We start from the raw sequence: 6,854 nt of genomic DNA, 5'->3' as shown, positions 1-6,854 counted from the left end.
GAATCTTAGCTGTTATACAACCTAAAACTATTTTATCAATGTTGTGAGTTGTGTTCTTGAAATTATAAACTAAAAAGTCAAATCCTTAGATAAAGGACAAAGACGAAAAATGCATATTGATAGAAATGTGTGTGTGTGTATATATATGTATATTTCCTATATATAATTGCCATAATATCTCATATGAATTAATGAGAGAATCTATCACCTCATTATGAATCAAAACCTTAAAAGTGAATGCAAGGAAAAGAGTCCTTTTTTACTTCAACTTTTTCTATGGTGTTCCTATGAACTTCTAACTTCAATATGTCCAAAAATAAATTTACAATATTTTTCCCTAAACTTGTGCACTCTGTGTCTCACCTGGCAATATAACATCCATTAATTCATGGAAATTTATAACGACTTTCATGCATATTTTAATTCTTAAATATTTCTCTTTCCTTATTACCACTGCTCTTCTTCATGTCTTGGATATTTCTTACTTGACAATAATAATGAGGCAATCCTATCTCCTTCATTCCTTCCTCCTCTTCCTCCCTCCCTCTCTCTCCCCTTCCTTCCTCTCTTCCTTCCTTGCCTCCTTCCTTCCTTCCTTCCCTACCCTCCTCTGTCTTATTTCCTTACATACACACATACACATTACCTACTATATTGAAGACATACTATAGGTAAAAGTCAGAATGGTCTTAGACATCAAAGTGTTGGGGTTTAATGGATTCTTCCTCCACATATGTACAGTATTTGATGCATGTGAATTTTCCTCATGTTTTTATCACTGGTTAGTCCTTCAGTGACAGAACATCATCCATAATGCAAGTTTCTTTGTGAACTGTTCCCAGACCTACTTCTCATCACCCACCACTAACTGCCTTTCTTTTATACACCAACAATGGCTTTCTTATATTTTTCAAAAACATCATGTCTCCTTGCCTCCGCAACATCCTTTTTTCTTTTCATCACATGCCCTGTTCATGTTCCCCATTCCCAATCTTTGTCTATTTAACTTCATTTTTATGAAGCAAGCATATGAAGTAAAAGGGGATTTTTAGGATTGCCTTGAAAAATTTCATGCCTTCTCAAATTCATAGTGGAATGCAGTATGATATCATAGATAAAAGACAGAAACAGAAATCAGAACATCTGAATTCTTCTACTGGCCCTGAAGTTATTTAGCTATCAAGCCTCAGGCAAATCTCAAGAATTCTCTGGACTAAAATGTAGTTATCTACATAATAATGGGAAATTCAATATTAAAACAAAGTTCAGAAGTTTTGAGTTCTTACATTGATTGGAGATAGGAAAATAGTTGGGGGAAACAAATTTGTTTCCACAATGTAGTGCATTGTAATCTTGAATTAATGTTAAGGGCAAACAATTGTACAACTAACAGTGTCCTCTTGTGTTCCTAATCCACGTTATTTTTTGGCCAACATTTTACACACTGTATTTGGATTCAAAAACTAGCTTCATGCAGATGTAATCTGAGAGCCCCTCAACATGTACACTGCCAATCTCTAGGTTCATGCCCTGGTGTCTTTGACACTGAAGCAAGATCTTACAGGAATGTTCTTAACACTTGTATTCTCACAATCCCAGAAGTATAAACTACTTAGCATCCCACGGGGCAACCTTTGATGAAAAGCAAATGGGAGTCAATGGATGAATCTTCCCATCTTCTGTCCCTCACTTGGAAAATTCTGAGGTGTTTGATGATACAGAGGCCAAGTTACCCACAGCGAAGACCGGATTAGTAATACATCATTGTGTTGACTTTTCCTCCTTCCCTCTTTCACCCTTCTCAGTCAACCTCTCCTTCTATCAATTCCCAAAATAACCCAGTTGCACACAAGCCCTTGTCTCAGTCTCTACTTTCTTGGGGAAAGCAAGTGTCCAAAAGTTTTGCCCAGGAGCAGGGTTCTCCTAGTTAGTTGTGGATGCATATTCACTTGTGAAACCACGCAAGACCAGCAGTAGAACCAGCAATAAAACCACATATTTATGAGAAAAAACACATGGTTGCTGTCGGAAGTCACTAAGTTCAGGGGTAGTTTCTTATGCAGTAAGAAATGACGGGCATATGCCCTCCTGCACCCTTCACTTCTTCTGTTTCTCTGCTCTCTTCTAGGGCATGCACTTTTTTTTTATTTGGGATCTCTTCTCTCTACTAATAACAATAAAACCCTCCCTTTTTTTTTATTTAACTCTCAGGTCTCATCAGTGGATTCTGAGTTTGTTTTTTTCCTTAATGAGGTAATCTTATGTTTAAAGAGGTTTGTGAAAGCCACACAAACCACAAACAAACCAAAAAAAAAAAAAAAAAAAGATTTAAAGGGCATTTTATTTCTTGGTAAATGAGTTTTTAAAGTTTTTCCCATGTTTATATATGAATCTTAATTAATTTTTATTGATGGAAATATTCACTGAAGGAATTTGCAGTAAATGTTATACTGCTAGTAAGCAATTTAAATGCAAGGGATACATAAATTTTACTGTTAAAAACTTGGAGCAAAGAACTTCTAAGAGTTTGCAAAATATTTTGGTTTTAAGAGAAATAGAAATTCCAGTTTCTTAGAAAATTTTTTGGAAAGATGGTAATCTAATCATTTTATTGTCAACAAGCAAGCTGTTTGTTAATTAGTTTGATCACGAAGTTGGATTTAACTTTTTTGAAACCCTAGGAAATTCACAGCTTTTTAAAAATGAATATAATTTTTAAATCCAAAGTGATACAGGGAGTGAAGCTCTCAAAGGAAAACTTGCAATGTTAACAGCTAATTTGCCTTTATTTTTGCATGATATAATTACATGGCTACATTTGTGAGTAAATTATATTCTTTTAAATTTCTAGATATGGTGGCAGCCCCTGTTAATGCTTTGGTGCTGTAGTAAATAAACTAGAACTGTTGATTACAAACTTTACAATTCTCAAGAAGACTCAGGAAAAATATTTATAAAAGAAGTATTTCTTGAGTTTTGAGTATATAAATACATATTCCAAAAATTGGGGAAACTACATTATTTGGAGTTGTCAATAAGGCACAGTGAAATCAAAACAATCTTTCTAAAGCTATGAACCTTAACATTCATTCAGTCACAGATTTTAAAACAGATCAATATTCTTTATATTTATAAAAATTGTAGTTTTTAATTGACATTTCTCTTTCTGGAGGTAACTTTCCTGCTGGATCTTATGATCATTAGATGTACGGTTTTTTAATTAATAGTTGTATGTATCCTTAAACAATATAGTTGAATTTTGCCTATTTTAAAGTGATGTGAACACAACATATTCCATGCAACATTTTGGATATGGCCTCTTTTACTTGATATTATGCTTAAAAGATTCATCCCCATTGTATGTGTATCTACAGTTCTTTCATTTTTGTTGTTTTATGGTATTTCATTATAAGACTATACAAATATATATTTTTCAATTTTACTCTTGATGGACATGATTTTTTTTTTCCTGATTGAAGCTATTGTAAACAATGAGCTGCAAACATTCTTATGCATGAACTCTGGTATGAAATATTTTGTAAAAAAAAAAAAAATCCTGCAGGTAAATGAAAACTAGTCCATACAGAGATCTATATTTTTAAGTTGATATTTTGTTTAAGAATATATTCTAAATTTTTATATACCTGTTGCACAAAAATTCAGTACAGACAACTCAAAGGGAAAACAATAATGATAACGAATACTGGAAAAAGGCATGGGAGTGCAATTCAGTGATAACGGTAGAAAACATAAGGACGAGGGTAAACCCAGGTTTTATTCTGTACTGTGGCCCTTTTCTCTGAGACAGCTAGACCCAAGCTAGGAGGTATTGCCAGTTGCCAACTGGTTTGTGGAGATCTTGAGAAGTTCGTATCAAGATTGATTTTGCTGTTTTATAGCACATTATCCAAAGTAAATTTTATGTTTACCAATTTGTTAAAAGTATTTAGGTTCCTCAGTTGTGTCTTTCTTAAAATTTGCACATATTTTTTATTCACCTTTATATTCCTGGTGCCTCTGTCTAAATTCTTGGCATATAAAAATAATCAATAATTGTTTGTTGAGTGGATTAATTAATTTAATTGACTGATAAGATGTAAAATTAATTGATAAGAAGATGCTAATTAATTTTCAAAATCAGTTTCCTCCAGATAGTAGGTACATAGTGGCAGAGCATGCTAAAAAGTAGGGAAGAAATACACAATGTATATGAGAGACACATATTTATGAGGAAACAGATTTGCTCATAATTTTGACTGCCATTGGATGTGCAGAAAGCAACTAAGGAGCATGATGAGACATGAGTTATTTGAACTATATCTGAAGATGCTAAAGCAAAATCCTTGCTGGAAGTTTGAGAGATATTCCTTACTGCTTTCTGATTTTTGACCCCTTGAGGATTTTAAATTTCTTGCCAGTGATATATTGTTATGTCTGCCTTGAACTTACATTTGCCTGAAAATTGAGATGGGTGATCTTTTACAGTGAACTTGATATTGCTCTTTCCTTGCTACTTCTATTTGCATTATTTATTTTCAGAGTAACTTGCCATTTTTGATCCACTGCATGTTTCCCTCAGATGGCACAAAAAAGCTCACTTTTCTCCCCCACCCCTCCCAGTTATCATCTATCTGATTCTGAATCCTGTGATATGGATGTGATATTTTCACCTCTTAAAATGCATCAAAGAATGTCATTTTTTTCTTAACTTATGAGATTTTCTCACCCGCCTTTGTATGGTTAGAATAAAGTATGTAATTGGTTAAAATGGCCAGTGAATGAATATTCTTTTTAGATTTAAGTCAATTCTAATGGAAGCAGAATTATTACAAGCCAATAAATTTAAAATGTGCAGTTTTTGTGATTGTGACTTAGGACTTTTATAACAAACATTATTTTAGTATGTTTCGCTAATTTTGATTAACAAGAAGAATAGCCTACATAGCTGGCATACAGTTTTGCTCTGTTTTTGAGGTTTCATATCACTAGCTTACAAAAATGGCATGCTTATGAAATGCTTACAAAAATAACAAAATTCTGCATATGCCAACTGTATAACCAACTGTTAACCGTGAAGCAATATTTCAATTATTGTGGCTATGGTCTTTTGTCACAGTCATAAATTAATATATTAAGCAAAGTCATAGCAAAGTAGAAGAGAGGCATAAACCTCAGCTGGAAATTCTGCAGTATCCAGTTGCAATTAAATTTTTACTGATTCAGATGGTCAAAGATTTGTTAACTGAACCTAGCTTACTTTGAGGAAAAGTGCTATCTTATCGGCTATAAGGAAGAAAATTTTGCTGTTGCTTTGAGTTTCTAGAATGTAAATCTGCATTCCCAGGTTTCCAAGAAATTTAAACCAATAACTAAAGCATGGTAAGGATGTATTTGCTAACAATTTATACATTGAAAACAAAATCGGAAAGGGAATCTTAGTTAAAATTATTTTCAATTTACGGATAGTTTTCACAGATGTGAAATAGCTATTAATTCCTTTTCTTACACTTTTGTTAACTTATTTAGTATATATCATATGTGAAAATATAAATAATACAGCATAGAAAGGATTTATAATGCTTCAGTTTTCTTATTACTACTTCTAAACCCATGGCAGTAATTAAGTGTAGGAAAAATGACAGTTATACTTTTCACTAATTCAATATAATGTCAGAAAATAACTCATTCATTATATAGTATTTCTCAATAGAATATTACCATTTTGAAAGACCAATTTCCAAAGGAATGAGTAAATGCTTACTTTGTAATACTACATCCTATGTAGAATAAAGATACAAATTTTAATTACTGCGATTCCACGATGGTTTGCCTTTCTAAAATCTTTTAAAAGGCTCTCACAGTGCTGTATTTCCACTACTCTGTCATTTTTGCAATTTATATTGATCACATCTTCTTGTTTAACATGCCCAGAAGTTCATGATTTATCTGTAATTGTTGGCATTTATTACAAATTGTGTCCTCAATTATTTTGACAGGTTAACCTTTTGGAGATTTCGTTTTGAAGGAGGAGCACTTTGAAGGAACTGCTGACTAATGGAGAGTACAGAACCTTTTGAAACTATTTAATAAACATTTATAATAATTTCAGAGACATCTGTTGAGTTTCACTTATACTTCTAAAACAGGATGAAGAACACAAATATATTTACATTAATAAAAGCAATCCTTCAAAAAACAGGTGATTTTTATCATATTGATGAACTGAGTGGAGTGCATGTGAAAATCTTTCCTCGTTCACAAAAGAAAACAATACTATGCATAAGAAAGATAGCCTGAGGGGTTATGAGCCCAGGTTCTAGAAACAGACTATCTGGGGATCCTGTCAAGCCATGAACTTAATTTTGTTTGTTTTCTCATCTGTAAAATGGGAATAATGACTCTTACTTTTGGAATTTAATGAACTAGTATAAAGAAAATCATCTATCACAAAGTAAATATCGACACATATTAACCTTTATTTAACATAATGAAATGAATACCCGTATTTCATTATAAACCTTGCTTTGTTATAGGTTTCCATGAATGCTCCACTATATTCTCTACCATTATCTTACTTTAACTTCATCTTTTTATATTTATCTTACTTACTTCTGCTACGTAAGCATGTTTATAAGTGGCTTTAAATCCTGATATGGTATAAGATGAATTTAAATCAATATGTGTTTTTTTCTTAACACTGTAGCACCACCTATTATTTTAATTAAAAACCTGTATAGTTTAATAAAAGTAAATATTGCTGACCATTTTCAACATAAACACATGCAGAATTTTAAATTGGAAAGTAGTATTGACATAGAATGACATTTTCCCAGACATATTTAGCTCTGTTATTC

Source organism: Choloepus didactylus, chromosome 14, assembly GCF_015220235.1.
Source record: "Choloepus didactylus isolate mChoDid1 chromosome 14, mChoDid1.pri, whole genome shotgun sequence".
Classification (NCBI taxonomy): domain Eukaryota; kingdom Metazoa; phylum Chordata; class Mammalia; order Pilosa; family Megalonychidae; genus Choloepus; species Choloepus didactylus.
The sequence above is the reverse complement of the archived record's forward strand: the minus strand, read 5'-3'. Positions refer to the sequence as shown.